The sequence below is a fragment of the Aotus nancymaae genome, unplaced genomic scaffold (genome assembly GCF_030222135.1).
Source record: "Aotus nancymaae isolate 86718 unplaced genomic scaffold, 86718_ANA_hifiasm-v0.15.2.pri h1tg000006l, whole genome shotgun sequence".
Taxonomy (NCBI): domain Eukaryota; kingdom Metazoa; phylum Chordata; class Mammalia; order Primates; family Aotidae; genus Aotus; species Aotus nancymaae.
Genome location: NW_026988417.1, coordinates 47,271,509 through 47,287,867, shown reverse-complemented (window position 1 = coordinate 47,287,867; position 16,359 = coordinate 47,271,509). Strand labels below are relative to the sequence as shown.

The 16,359-nt window shown below is 40.4% G+C and overlaps 1 protein-coding gene across 2 annotated transcripts in view; it reads left to right on the top strand.

Moving 5' to 3' along the window:
- Positions 1 to 1,252: 1,252 nt before the first annotated feature.
- The window catches only part of FRYL (FRY like transcription coactivator), a 272,384-nt gene continuing 257,277 nt past the window's right edge, over positions 1,253 to 16,359 (top strand). For both annotated transcript variants that reach the window (XM_012441093.3, XM_064366949.1), the window contains exon 1: positions 1,253 to 1,467. The gene's annotated coding sequence lies outside the window, so the exon portion shown is untranslated. The remainder of the gene's footprint in view (positions 1,468 to 16,359) is intronic.

Here is a 16,359-nt window from a genome sequence, read left to right as displayed (position 1 = left end):
CTGGGGTACAGTCTTCCAAAGTTCATTGGCAAAGAGGGAGAGAACACATAACCATTTTCCCCTAACATTCTTAGATAGGTACCGAAGCTGCACCTGTGATCGATTTTAGTGGCAACAAACCTTTTGGTTCTCACAGATTCCCTGGGAAACTGGGGAAATTCTAATGCAGACCCCACACTAGGCTTTCCCGTAATTTCTTCTTTTTTCAGTGAGTGAGGTTCTGCTCCAGGGTCAAGCTTCTGGTATCAGACTCCGTCTTTCCCTTAGAGAGATGCGTTTTCTCCTGAGAGGCACCTCAGTCGTTCAAGAATCAGCCTTATGGTACCCACTTGGGTTCAACTGACCTGGGGTGTGGGGAAAGAAGTCCTACACTTTGAGGATGACATAAGGGTACCGTCTACTTAATTTTCTCAAAAAATAACAGGTCTCATGCAAACGCCAGAACGTCACAGAGGACGTGACTTAAACGGAACTCGTAATGGAAATAATTTAAATGCTTTTCTAAATGAACAATTACTAGACAAGCAAGGAAATCTCCAGCTTTTCAGATACCTTGATTAAAGCTCTTTCGGATGGCAAAATGCCAGTGCAATCAATGGTATGAGTAGAGCGGACAGTGGATGAAACTTGTTGAGTAAATCTCAGGAAGAATTAGCAGTGGACTTTCAGATATTCTAACTCAATTCTAACCATTCCATTCACCGGACCATAGGATAAGGTTCCGCAGGATCCGAGCGCCAGCTCTGGATGCATTACTCATCGGGAGAAAATTTTGAATTTTTCTATTGTCCCTTTCCAGCTTTCTAAAATATAGGATATGAGTTTGTCCTCGACCCCCAACAACATTTAAAGGGAAATGCGCTCCTAGAAAGCAAAGCAAGGACTTTGCGGCTGTGTTTCCCAAGCCCGTAAAGGGAGAGTAATAATGGTAGGGGGCGTGCAGACTAGTTCCTTCCTTGCCCAATCAGGTATACAGGAAGATGTCCTTTCACCAATAAAAATAAAGTTCGCTTTCCGGAGGCGGGAGGGTGAGGCTTGACTGCCAATTCTCCAAAGCGACGTTAGAGGCGAGGACAGAGAATGATTAGCGGGAGGACCAACCCGGAAAAAGGGGCGGGGAGAAGGTGGGAGCAACTTTGAGTGGCGGCTGGCCTGTCCAGTGGAGGGCGAGGGCCGCTGTTCCTGTTGTAGTGTTTGTCACCAATTATGAAGGCCAAGGGGTGGGCGGGGCAGGGAAGGGGGTGGGCAGAGCTCGCAGCACCGCCGGGCGCCCGTCGGGCTCTGGGAGAGAGCGAGAGAGAAATCCGGTTAAAATCAGAGTCGGAGGGAGGTTTAACCACAGATCGGTTCCGATCGGATTATTCCTTAAAGGGGACGCGCCATTGTCAAGAGAACGGAGTCAGGGGCCCGAGGGCGGGGACCGGCGGCGCTGGAGGAGCGAGGCAGCTGCACTTGGACTGGGGACGGGTAAGTGTTGCCTGGGGAAAGGCGCTTCATTTTACTTTCTCTTCCAGCTCCAGGGCAGGCGCCTGGATGCCCGTCGCCGGCAGCGCAGCCCGGGCGGGAGACGAGGTCGCCGGCCCTCGCCCGCTGCCCTTCCTGGTGGGCGCCGAGGGGAGGCGGGCCGGGATGGCTGGCAAGCGGCGCCGCCCGGGCCGACGCTCGTAACGGACACCAAACCGCGGCGCAACCCCAGCCTTAACCGAAAACCCGCCTGAGCTGCGTCGGGTCCGCGGGGAGCGCCGCGCGCCCGGCTCTCCCGCGCGTCCCCTTCCCCTCCAAAGCCTGGCTCCCCTCGCGCGCGCCCGGCGCTCCCTCGCGCGCCGCCTTCTCGCGCGCCGCGCTCCGCTCGCGCGCCGCTTCGCCACCAACTCGCGGGAGCCGCCCCGCGGGAAGGCAGGCGGCGGCGGCGGAGGAGGAGGAGGATGACCAGCGGCCACGGCTCCGCCGTCCCGGCTGGGGAGGGAGAGCTGAGGAGCACACTGAACGCGGCGGCTGGCGGGCCCTGGCGGGCAGGGTTGGCGGGGACCGACGGAGCGCGCCAGCCTGGCCCGGCATTGTCCGCCTTTTCCTTGCTCTGGTCTCTCCGCCCACCGCTCGCGGCCGTGGGGAGGGGTGCGGGCGCTGTGCCCGCGCCGCCCTGGGCCGGCGGCGCACCCCGGTACCCGGAGCCTTCCGGAGCCGAGGCCAGCCCTGGGGACGCCGCGGCCACCGCCCGCGAGCCGACTCGGCCTGCAGAGTGCCTGCTGCTCTCAGCCTCGGCACCGGGCAGGCTGCCTGGGCGCTGAGCTCTCCTTGCAACTTTTCTTTGCCGTTTGATGGAAGTTGTTGCTTCCCGGCGGCAGGTTCTTTGGGCATAGCCTGGTTTCCTGCGTTCTGGAGAGGGTGGTTTCTAGGGCGAAATGGTTCTTGATTGCTGCTGGTCTTTCCTGCCATCCTAGTTTCGTACCTCGCTGCCTGAAATCTCATTTCTTTTTGTGGATTTGCAATGATATAGGAGCATTAACCTTTCCTAGATCAAGATTTGAAAAGAAAAACAAGGGTTAGGGTGTGTGCTGGTGAGGGGCAAGAGTTCTTAGTGGAGCTGCCCTTACCTTTGAACTGCGGAAAATATTATCTCGACTCACTGGCTGGGATTCTTTTGGAAGGGTAGGGGAAAAAAGACAGCAAAACAGGTTGCCAGGGTCCATCAGATTATGGGGAAAAAAGGGTTTTGATGGAAATAAAGTTGGTTATATAAAATGCCGTGCTGCCTAGGAGATAGCGCCTGTAAAGTTGAGTTTGCTACTGAATTTATAGGCATTATAATTAGTACCAACAGCTTTTACTATTGATAAAACTGGTATAATAGGTCTTTTCATCTTGAGCATTATCACTCTGCTTAACCTGTCAATACTTGCTGAGGAATCACAGTTAGAGATAGTACATTCCTTGTCAGAGGCCTTAGTGAAGAATGTTTTCATAAGCATTCATTTTTGACAGTTTCTTCTTGTGCAATACTTTGTAGAGTACTTGCATGTGCAAGTTACAACCGTATAAACAAAGTAGCAGTGGGTGTGTTATTCTGTGGTCTTTTTTTGCTACTCATTATCAAAAATAGCATTCCATCCTGTCTTTTATTCCACTCTGAATTATTTTATAAAATCAGTTCTCTAAAAGGGAATTTTGTTGAAACATATGACCCAGTTTTTTTTTTTTAATTAAAGCAATACAACTTTTTAAAGTATTCATCGATTAACTTACTGTCCAGTAACTCCCTAGTGATGTGGAACGTTGTAAATTCACAGGCTCAGCAGTAACAATAGAGAAACTACTTGGGAAATTGAAACCCAATATCAGATAATGTTTGAAACACAAATCTATTCTTCCCACAGAATTTAGAAAATGAAGACACTCAAAATCATATTCTTTGGGCTCGAGTGATCACCTCAGCCTCTGGAGTAGCCGGGAATACAGGTGGGCACTACTGTGCCCAGCTAATTTTTTTTTTTTTTTGGTAGAGATGGTTGTCTCACTTTATTTTTTATGTGGATGGCTGGTCTCCAGCTCCGGGCCTCAAGCGATCCTTCTGCTTTGGCCTCTCAAAGTGTTGGGGTTCAGGCTGAGCTACGCTGCTTGGCCGTTTGTAGTCATCTTGATGGTATCTGGCATTGTTTCACCTAATATTTCTTCTTTTCTATTTTTTCTTTGATCCACTTCTGTGATAAGGATGTCAGGCAAGTATCTAGGCCTCATCTTCCTTCCCGTCTCATAATAAAAAGTAGACGGTTAAACCAAGTTTTTAAATGTTTGTCTTTGTTTACTTACCAACTTATTTAAACAATAAAGGAAAGAATTTCTCAACTTTTAAAAGCACATATAAAGAAAACATTCAGAAATAATTATCTTTGAAATATCTAGACCATATTTCCTGGAAAAGACTTTTTTTTTTTTCCTCTTGTGTGCTTTCTACATTGTTTTAAACACATTGTTTTATATGCACACATTTCTTGAGTTTGAACTGTTTCTTGAGATCTTTGGAAGCTAGGACTGTCCTCCATTTCTGTGCAGATTCACTGTATCACCTAGGACCTTTTTAGTACCCAATAAATGTGTTATTTTAGGTCTTTGTGACAGAAAAAGATAATGTCCTGTAAAGGTCGCTTGAGTTATTTAATTTTTTAAAAAAATAAACACCTTTCTGAACATTTTATACTAAAGACCAGTAATTGGCTTATCGTTGGAGAAGATATGTCAGTCTATAGGTTCTTTGTTCTGTGTACAAAAATGTGATTTAATTATTTATAATATCTGTTCCACAGACATCTTTAGTGATGGTGAACACATTGTCACAATTATTCAGAACTAGGTTTTATCTGTCAATAACATCTGTTGAGTATACATTTATTTAAAGGGTATTATGTAAAGTAGAAACTGATGACAGTATTTATGGAGATAAAGTAGAAATGGATGACAGTCTTGTTCTCAAATGTATAGTTTTTTTTTTTTTAAATTAGACCCAGAGCCAGCAAATCAGATGTATACAGTTTAATGAGAAGGTGTAAAATTCTTAGGAAAAAGGCAGTGGGCATGTCAGTGCAGTAACAAGGACAAAGAAATAGTGACACAGGATTCATGTAATTGAAATGATAGAAGTGGAGAAGTTTTCAAGGCTTTAGCAAATTTTAGAATATATGTTTAAATAAATTTTTTAATAAAGTAGTTTTGTGGGTAGATGGGGTGTATGTTCTCTATTAGAGCTATTTTTATGTATAAAATATTTTGAGGGGACAGAGTATGTGCTCTGACTTTCAACTATTGTCACATAGTGACAGGAATCATCCAGCTGGCCCAGCTCTGATATCACCTTGTTTGCAAGATCTTCCTCTGTTCTCCTAATCACAAGTGATTGTTGTGTGCTTTGGCTCCTGTAAAATCCTCTTACACTACAAGCCATATTCTGACTTACAGTATGGCTATGCATGTATGTATTTTATTAGATTGTGGAGTTTGGTAAAAACTATTAACAGAAGTTAGAACCCTTTCATTTTTACTGTTGCTTGAAGTACCTGGGCAGTTTTAATAGCCCACCAGTATTCTAGAAAATCACTGTAAAGTTTAAATTATTTTTATTTGGGGAATGTGTGTATGTGTGTTTAAAGGAAAAAAAGTTTTTTCTTATCTAAGTTTCACATGCTCATGGTAAAATATTAATATGAAATAAATGCATAATTTCAGTATTAAAAGTGGCCAGACATGGTGGCTTATGCCTGTAATCCCAGCACTTTGTGAACCTGAGGCAGAAAGATGGCTGAGCACAGGAGTTCAAGAACAGTCTGGGCAACGTAGGGAGACTCCAACTATATTAAAAAAAGAAAAAAAGAAACATAAAGTGTTCCATAAATAACACTGCACTTATCACACTGTAACATTGTTAATGGTTTGTTTATTCTTTCAGTTTTCCTTTTTTCCTCCTTTTACCTCTGTATAGGACTGTCTTAAACTGTTTCTCATGCAAATTTTAGTTAGTAAATTATGTTTATTGGGAGTAGAGAAAGCTAATCATTTTATTATATACTTATTTTTTTTATATATACTTATTTTTAAAAATAATTTCTCCAGACTCAGTAATTCTGGTTCCTTTTACCTTAGGATACAAGGCTGTCACCAGTATGTTTGTGTTCAAAATGTAGACTTCATAATCTTTGCAAAAATTGATCAAAACCTGTGTGCCTGAACAGTTTACCTGCCTTTTCCCCAGAATAGTTTTGGAGTACACACTTTAATTTCTTCTCATTTCTTGATTCTTCTTCTCAAGAGAGACAGCATTAAAAATTTCTTTGAGACTCCCAGCAGGCACTCTTTATAGTAGCCCAAGGAGAAATGTAGATTTGTTCATGGTGGAATCACTCAAACATTAGGTTGCTAATTGTAAATAGGTGGCTACAGTTTAGGCTGGTGAAGTAGGTGAGAAGAGTCTGTTGTTCCATGTGCGTCTTTAAGCTACCCCAGAGGGCAGAAAGGCTTTCCAAAGGATCCTAAATAGAAAACCCAGCTGTAAGCAGCCAGGGGGCCTAATCAGCTGAAAAAAAAATCTTCATTCATTTAGCAGATTTTTGAAAACTGCACCTATAGTGTGTAACATGCTAGGCATTGAGGGTAAGATTAAGTTTGTCTGTGTCACAAGTCATGAGCTCCTCTGAGCAGAAGCCTTAATTACACAAGTGCAGCGTGGAACGTGTGGGTTAAAGGTAGCTTAAATGAAGTGCATCCTTTGGTGAACTTATTATTCACTCATTTGTTTATTGTTCTGCATAGCCTCTTCCAAAACAGCCTAGCAAACAAAACTGGTCTTCCACCGGAGATGGGTTAAGGTCCATGGAGCCTGTTGAATTAAACTTGTGAGCCTAGAATTGTTCTTTGGGATTGCAAACACTGCTGTTCCTGTGGAGCAAAGCATTTCTGAAATTTTGCAAATGTAGTTGTGTCTTTTCTTATACATAATTTACAGGAATCATGCATTTCAAAGAATATCATTATGAGACTACATTGGTATTCTAGCAAATAACTCATATTTTGCTGATGTAGTAGTAATACATTCTTTTAAGCTCAAAATGCTATAATAAATAGATATCTTTACCAGGATTTGTGCTTTTTGTTATGAACATATTATTTTGAAAAATCATTGACTGGATGCTGTGGCTCACGCCTGTAATCCCAGAACTTTGGGAGACCAAGGTAGGCAGATCACTTGAGGTCAGGAGTTTGAGACCAGCATGGCCAACATAATAAAACCCCATCTCTACTAAAAATACTAAAAATTAGATGGGTGTGGTGGTGCATGTCTGTAGTCCCAACTACTCAAGAGTCTGAGGCAGGAAAATTGCTTGAACCCAGGAGGTGGAGGTTGCAGTGAACTGAGATCACACCACTGCATTCCAGCCTGGGTGACGAAGCAAGACTCCATCTCAAAAAAAAAAAAAAAAAAAATCATTTGTATTAAAATTTAGTGTGAAATATTTTTAACTTATACAAAATGTGCCCCCTGTACTACTCTCTTCTCCCCATTCAATCTTTATATTTGTGGGGAAAGATTGGAGTGTTAAGAAAGAGACCATGTAACACTGTCAGTGATGGGGTCAGCTGGGCTAGGGATATTTGAGAGGGGTAGTAGGTCCTGTTTGGCCTTAATGCAGCAGTTTTGATTTGTTAAGTTTTGTGATGAGTTACAATGTTAAAGTAACAGCTTTTTTGAAATATAATTCATATGCCATATAATTTACCTATTAAAAATGTACAATTCAATGGTTTTTAGTGTATTTCAGAGTTGTGTACCATCACCTCAATTACTTTTAGAACTTTTCATCCCATCCCCAGCCCTAGGCAACCACTGATTTATATTCTTTGTTTATATCTGCCTATTCTGGATATTCTAGATAAATAAAAAGTAACATTTTAATAAATGTACATTCCTGTGTAACTTGATCCCTCTCAATGTGTACAGTAAGTACTGTGAATAGATTCAAGTACCTAATTCCTTGATGTGTGTAACTCCAAGTTTAGAAAGGTATTTATGTATTTATTTGCGACAGAGTCTCACTCTGTTTCCCAGGCTAAAGTACAGTGGTGCAGTCATGGCTCACTGTAGCCTCCACCGGCCGGGCTCAAATGATGCCCTCGCCTCAGCCCCCTGAGTAGCTGAGACCACAGGCATGTGCCACCACACCCAGCTATTTTTTGTAGAGAGCTATGTTGCATAAGCTGATCTTGAACTTCTAGACTGAAGCAAACTGCCTGCCTCGGCCTCCCAAAGTGCTGGGATTACAGGTATGAGCCACTGTAGAAAGGTTTTTTTTTGTTTTGTTTTGTTTTTTAATTTTTTTTAGGAAGGAGTTTTGCTATGTTGCCCAGGCTGGAGTGCAGTGGCTATTCACAGGCGCGATCCCACTACTGATCAGCACGGGAGTTTTGACCTGCTCCGTTTCCGACCTGGGCCGGTTCACCCCTCCTTAGGCAACCTGGTGGCCCCCGCTCCCGGGAGGTCACCATATTGATGCTGAACTTAGTGCAGACACCGATCAGCATAGCGCACTACAGCCCAGAACTCCTGGGCTCAAGCGATCCTCCCACCTCAGCCTCCCAAGTAGCTGGGACTACAGGCACGCGCCACGGCCGGCTGTAGAAAGGTTAGAAGAGAAAATTTAACCCATCATGAGTCTACCTAAGCCTGGAGAATAGTAGGAAAAAAAGATTTTGTTTTTCCCCTATGAAAATCATTAGACTCATTCTGCTAACACTTCCTTATACTAACATAATCATTTGATAACTCTCTTGAAGTAAACAATTTATGTTTCAAGTTCTGCTGATTGGACTCAAAGGGCAGTACTTTAAAAGAAGTTAAAAGTTCTTAGTTCTAATCATTGATGAATGTGATGTGACATTTGCCCCTTATACTGGTTCAAAAATAGTGCTTCTTAGATTGATCATGATGGATTTGTATTACTCTTGCATATTGCTAGTGACCTGGTAGACCCTTAATAAGTGCTTATTGATTGACTGATCATTATGATCACAGATATTTCCATCAGCTCTACTAGTCTTCATCTTCTGTCTTATAATAATAGCTACTTGCTAAGTAGTGTGATGAGTAATTTATATGTACAATCTTTTAAGGTCAGAAGATGCAGTTTACATTTTGAGAATTTTCTGTAGTTGTCTCCATTGATTGTACTTTTACAGGCTTCTGATCATTTCTTTGTCTTTTATAGATTATTTTGAATGAGTATTTTTGATCAAACCTAAGACACTTTGATCCTGGTGTTTTCTTGATCTTTCCAGGAGGGATCAACCGAACGTTTTCAACAACTACATCCTGCTGTTGGATGACAGCAGTTGTAAGATATACTGCTGTTTCAGTGTCCGTACTTGAGAGAGGTTAAAGTGTTGTTGTTAAGAGTATCTGAAAGTTGATGAAAAAGGAACATTAGTCTGTTTACTTAGTGCAGTGCAGCCTTGCTTTTTAGGATATAAAATATTCACATGTTCTTTGTTGCCTGAACGGATTTCAGTGTAATATTTCAACTTCTCAGAATTCCTTGTATTGCTCTTTTTTTTTCTTTTTCTTTTTTTATAGGTCTCTTCATTTCAGGATAAGCTTCAAATGTGGTTTAATTTAGTTCAATAGTAAAGAATGCCGAGAGGTGGAGTTTGCAGTGGCCAAGATCCCGCTGCTGCACTCCAGTCTGGGCAACAGAGCAAGACTTCGTCTCAAAAAAAAAAAAAAAAAGAAAGAATGCTGGAAAGATACATTTTTTTTTTTTGGAAAGAAAGAAAGAAAAAAAATGAAGGAGAGGAAGAAAAAGGAAAAGAAAGAGGGAGAGAGAACGGGAGTATTGCTTTATTGCCCAGGCTAGAATGCAGTCTAAAAATGGGAATTGAAAACCTCTTTTATCCCAATAATTGTGCTTAACAATAGCCTCTTTTATCCCAATAATTGTGCTTAACAATAGAGACAGGAAGGAATAAGGGAAGAAAATAACAAACAAGCAGCCAACCAATATTTCATTTAAACCTATGAAATGCTATGCAATTATTGAGGACTGATTTACTTCCAATTATGTAGTCACTTTTGGAATAGGTGTGGTATGGTACTGATAAGAATGTATGTTTTGTTTATTTGAAGTGGAGAGTTCTATAAATGTTTATTAAGTTTACTTGTTCCGGGTCTGAGTTCAAGTCCTGGATATCCTTGTTAATTTTCTGTCTCGTTGATCAATCTAATATTGACAATGTGATGCTTTCCCACTATTATTGTGTGGGAGGCTAAGTCTCTTTATAAGTCATTAAGAACTTGTCTTATGTATCTAGGTGCTCCTGTATTGGGTGCGTGTATATTTAGGATCGTTAGCTCTTCTTGTTGCATTGATCCTTTTACCATTATGTAATGTCATTCTTTGCCTCTTTTGATCTTTGTTGCTTTAAAGTCTATTTTATCAGAGGCAAGAATTGCAACTCCTGCTTTTTATTTATTTATTTATTTTTGCTCTCCGTTTGATTGGTAAATCTTCCTCTGTCCCTTTGTTTTGAGTCTTTCTGTATCGTTGCATGTGAGATGGGTCTGGATACAGCATACCGATGGGTTTTGGCTTTTTATCCATAAATAATAATAAATACTTTTTAATTTTAATTTTATTTTTCCATTTAAAAACTTAAGATGGGTTATGCCATCTATAATACTGATTAAAAAATATTAGTTTGGTGAATGACATTTTGATAAATGTATATTCCTGTGTAACTTGATCCCTTTCAGTGTGTATAAATACTATGAGTAGATTCAAGTACATCATCCCTTGATGTGTGTAGATCCAAGTTTATTGATTGATTGATTGCTTGATACAGAGTCTTGATCTGTTGCCCAGGCTGGAGTGCAGTGGTGCAGTCATGGCTTACTGTTGCCTCTATGGGTGAGGCTCAAGTGACTATCAAAAATTGCCATTAGAACTAATCTTAAAAAGACAACTAAATGATCAGAAGCCTGTAAAAGTACAGTTAATGAAAGCAATTACAGAAAATTCTCAAAATATAACCTGCATCCTTTTACCTTAAAAGATGGTACATATGAAATATTAATACTTATCACCTTACTTAGCAAGTAGCTAAGAGATTCAGTTACATTTGTGTGTCTGGGATAACAGTGAACTCACACTAATTTATTTGCAAAAGGAACTTCAGCCATTAGTGTCCTCAGCCAGCAATGTACAGACTATCATATTTTGTTTTTTGTATTGGTGAAACCATTTCTTTTTAAAGCATGTCTGGTTTTGGGGGTTGATTTGCTTCTTGCTTTACTGTTAACTGTTATCTCTTTGTTTGCTCTTGTTATACCTGCCCATAGTAGTCTCCTCTTTCTAATTCGATGTTTTCAGTGTGCTATGGGAACAGAACCCAACACAGTATTTGCTGAATGGTGGATAAAAATGACAGAACGTTCTTCTGGGTGAGAAACCAGAAGACTTCCTGTACAAGGAACTTTAGTGCTAGGGCTTGTTATGTTGGTTTTTACTGCTTAGAGGACTTGAGCTTTTTTTTCTGGTTTTGGACTCTGTTTTGGCTAAGTGATGCTTCTGGATAGCCAAGGGTGGTATAACAGGATGGTAGATACTACCTTGTGGATGTTTAACTTCTCATGAATAAGGAACCTCTAAAAATTGTCTTAAGTCTAACTCAAGTGGATGGAGAAGAACTCTTTTTCCTTTTTGAATGACTTGCTAGTCTAGTAAGAACCATCATAACCCTAAGCATGTATATCAGGAAACTTGGATGTACTGGTATGTTTATCGTTTGTTACAATATAATTCAAAGAGCAGAAATTAAAGGCCTTAAAGCACTATGAGATTGCATGTAAAATAGCCAGATGTGTCTGTTATCTAAATGTTTTTATTTAAACTGGATTTTAATCTGTTTTGTTGAGGTAAAACTACCTTGGCAGATGCCTTTTTCTGTATTTGTGTTGATACAATTTAGACCATGTCTTGTATGTAATATTCTTGACACTACTGAACCATTAATGTACTTTCAATAAATACTAGTTAGAATTTGTCATGCATGTTTTTCATTGTTTCACTTTTTCCTGTCTTAGAGTTAATGTTTTTGGAGCTAGAATGTCTTTAGGAATTATACAGTAGAATTTCTGCATTTTTATAGTCGAGAATGAGATTGTGACTTGTTTAGAATTGTTCTTTTTCTGCAGGTGTAGATTTGAAAGGAAATGACAAAAAACTAAAAAAAAAAAAAGAATTTTTCCTGTGATTCTTAGCTTAGTATTTTTCCTGTTCTAACATTTTTCCTGTTCTAACATTCTTCCCCAAGTAAAAAATTTAAGGGTTGGATGGTACCTTGGAATTTTGTAGCCTCTGTAACAGAGGTCTGCAAAACTTATTTCAGCAGTATAAAAAATTGAGTATTCATTCCCAATATGTGTATACTTATTTATTATAAACCATATTCTATAAATTATGTTCAGAATAAGACATTAACAAAAAATGTGATAAGGATGAAAAACATTTTCAAATAATTTAAATGTAGTAGTTGCATGTTTTTGACCCCATTTAAAATATTAGTAAATAAGAAAAATGTGATTGAATGTCAGCACTTTAAATTTTTTTTTCTTTTTAATTTTGAAGTATTTATAGACTCATGGGAAGTTGCGGGAATACTACAGGGAGTCCTGTGTCACTTTCATTCAGTTTTCCCCAGTTATAACATCTTATGTAAGATAACATATTAATAACCTTAAACTAGGAAACTGATACAATATTGTTAATTAGCCATATTCAGATTTCATGTTTTTTAATGCGCTCATTTATGTGTATGTGTGTGTGTCCAGTTCTGTGCCATTTGATAAAATTTTTGTAGATGCTGTTATATGTGTATGTACAGGTAGGTTTGTATAACTACCACCACCACAGTCAAGATACAGAACTGTCCCACCACTGCCAGGAAACTCCCTCATGAAGCTCAAGGTTTGCTCCTACCTCCTTATCCCCATTTACTGGCAGCCACTAATTCTCATTTTACTCTGTCATTTTGAGAATGTCACATAAATGGAATCGTACTGTATGTAACCTTTTGCGATTGACTTTTTCACTCAGTATAAAGTCCTAGAAAACCATCCAAGCTGTCTCACACAATAGCTCATTTCTTCTTATTGCTGAGAAGTATTTATTGTATGGATGTAGCACAGTACGTACTTTAACTCTTCACCTGTTGAAGAACATAAGAGCTATTTCCAGGTTTTGGCTGTTAATTAAAAAGCTGCTGGGAATATTTATGTACAGTTTTTAAGTTTTCATTTCTCTGGTATAAATGACCAAGAGTGCAATTGCGGAGTCATATTGTATGTGTATGTTTAGTTTTATAAGAAACTGCCAGACTATTTTTCAAAGAGACTATATTTTTATGAGCAGTATATGGAAAGTTCCATTTCATCCATATGAAAGTTTCTCTATATCCTCTCCAAAATTTTGTATTATTATTATTTCATATTTTAACTGTTCTAATAGTATTATAGTGATAATGTTGTGGTTTTAATATGTCTTTCCCTAAATTAACTGTTTCCCTAAGGAGCAGATGGGATTGTTTTTTGTTGTAGAGTTTTTAGGATTCTTTATATATTCTAGATAGATGTTCTTTGCCAGTTATGTAGTATGTAAACATTTTTCCGCATCTGAAGCTTGTCTTTTCATCCTCTTAAGAGGATCTTTCACAGAGCAAAACTTTTGCATTTTCATATAGTCTAGTTGTTATTTATTTATTTTTTTTGGGAGAGGGTCTCACTCTGTTTCTCAGGCTGGAGTGCAGTGGTACAATCATAGTTCACTGTAGCCTCTACCTCCTGTCAAGTGATCCTCGCACCCTAGCCTCCAGAGTAGCTGAGATTACAGGCCTTCACCACCACCAGGCCCAGCTAATTTTTTTTTTTTTTTGGTAAAGATGGGGTCTTGCTGTGTTGTCCAGGCTGGTCTCGAACTCCTGGCCTCAAGCAGTCTTCCTGCATCAGCCTCCCAAAGTGTTGGGATTACAGGTGTGAGCCACTGTGCCCAAAATGAATTGTACTTTTTTTTTTTTCTTCTGAGATGGAGTCTCGCTTCGCCACCCAGGCTGGAGTGCAATGGTGTGAACTTGGTTCACTGCAACCTCTGCCTCCTGGGTTCAAGCTATTCTCCTGCCTCAGCCTCCTGGGTAGCTGGGATTACAGGTGCCCATCACCGCACTTGGCTAATTTTTGTATTTTTAGTAGAGACGGGGTTTCACCATGTTGGTCAGGCTGGTCTCGAACTCTTGACCTCATGATCTACCCGCCTCTGCCTCCCAAAGTGCTGGGATTACAGGCGTGAGCCACCACGCCTGGCTGAATTATACTTTTTGTGTCAAGTCTCAGGACTCTTCACTCAGTCCTAGGTCCTCAAGATTTTCTCCTCTGTTTTCTGCTGAAAGTTTTATGTTTTACAAAGTAATTACTTTTTTACCTTGTAATTTTTGATAAAGCACTGGTATTGGTAACAGAGCAATTGCCAGCTCTACCATTTTCATTCTGCTTGCTTGTATTTTGATTTATTAATATTATGTCTAATCTATCTTCTTTATAAAATCTTTGAAGAATCCATTTGTCCATTTGTGAGTGCCATCATAATTCAAATGAGATCTGCAAATCTATTTAGCTGGGCACCTGTAAGCTGCAGTGTGTTCTAGTATCCTGGAAGGGAACAAACAAGAGGACATCACAAGCTACCCCTAAGGGTGTGCAGCTGCCACCTTTCCTTTAGGAAACCTTTACTTACAGTATTCAGTGTCAGGGAAAGAAACCCCCTTGAGCATTTTAAGCTAGAAGCTGTTGAATGCAAGATATTAGGTGCTTACTGAATTGTTAGAAGGGCCAAGCAACAGGTTTTAGGGTGGACTGCAATGTTTGAGTCCAAATCAATCAGAGGTTACCCACAAGGGGAGCTTTGAGGTCTCCGCTGGGACTGTGCTGGAATCCAGAGCTTGTGCTGTTACTGTCCTTGCCTCCGGATAATCTAGAGACCCGGGAAAATGGACCCATAGCTGCAGTCCAGGAATAGGAAGTTGGATCAAGAAGCCTCTGCTGCTGCCACCACTACGACACTGCTTCCCACCACCCAAGATGAGAAAACCCATGCTATACATTAGGTTTTCCGAAGTACTCATCTTGTAACTGAAAGTTTGTGCCCTTTCACCAATATTTCCCCTTTTCTCCCATTCACCAGTTCCTGGCAGCCACCATTCTACTCTGTTACTCTGAGTCTGGCTTTTTAAATTTTAGATTTCACATATTGGTGAGATCATGCAGTATTCATTATTCTGTGTTTGGTTTATTTCACTTAGCATGATGTATACCACGTTCATCCACATAGTTGCAAATGGCAGGATGTCTTTCTTTTTTAAGGCTTAATGATGTTCTGTTCTGTATGTGTGTGCATGATAGGGTTTGGCTCTGTGTCCCCACCCAAATCTCATGTAGAATTGTAATCCCCAATGTTGGGGGAGGGAGTTGGTGGGAGGTGATTGGATCATGGGGTCGGATTTCCCCTTTGCTCTTCTTGTGATAGTGAGTGAGTTCTCAGAAGATCTGACTGTTGTCATTTGAAAGTATGTAGTACATCCCCCTTACCTGTCTCTTTCCTGCTGACCATGTGAAGGCCGTGTGTGCTTCCTCTTCACCTTCTGCCATGATTGTAAGTTTCCTAAGGCTTACCCAGAAGCGGAAACCTGTACAGCTCACAGAATCATGAGCCTTAAATCTCTTTTCTCTGTAAATTACCTCATCTCAGGTATGTCTTCTAGCAGTGTGAGAACAGACTAATATAGTGCATAGCTATCTATCTCTCTCTATATTATATAGATATATGTTATGATTTATTTATCCATTCATCTGTTTTTTAACATCAAACTACATGATTTTAATGAATTGAAAAACATTAAATCTGTGGAAATCCATGAATCTGCAGAAGAAAATACTCATTTGACATCATTTAAATCCTTACTTTGAAAACTAGTATTTAAAGGTAAAGAATTAGGCCTTTGTGCTATTGATGAATGCCTTGACAAAAGAAAAAGAAAGAAAAGAAAAGTAAAAAAGAATTAAGCCTTTCTTTTGACCTCCTAGCACTGATGATTTTGAGGACTTTTAAATTGTATTGTATGTGATACTGTTTCAGCTGAGTAGGTAAATCTTCTGGGTTTTGAGATGCATCTTGTGACCCTGCTCTCTGCTCCTCCTACTCAGGGCCTCCTGTGGCTGGATGGACCATGGCTCTTTGCCTTGCTCTAGCTGAGAGATCAGAGCTGGCTGGAAGTGGGTGATGTTCGGAAGGCCAACAGCCTCAAAGCCCTCCTGCATCCCATCCCTACACGAGGGTCTCTGAGTAGGCATCAGTCTGGCCCATTTCACTTAGTGAAGCATACCGGCATGTCCCCAAAAGTCACTGATTCCTGGGGCCTGGCTGTTAAGGAAACAGCTGTCATCATCAGACCTCTTTTATTTGTGTTTTGAAGAAAGGTAAAAGTCTCAGGAGTGTGGACTCTCACTAGCCCCTGCAGCTTCTCAGGGAACAGAGACTGCAGGCATCACACACAGTTCCTCACAAGCAAAACTCACAATGGCACTTCATGGCTATTGTGCATAACGCCACATTGAACATGGGAGTACAAATATCTCTCTGAGCTTATGATATTATTTACTTTAGCTATATACCCAGTAGTGGAATTGCTGGATTATTTGGCAGTTATATTTTAATTATTTGAGGAGCCTCCATTCTATTTTCCAAACTGACTGTACCAGTTTGCATTCCCACCAACATA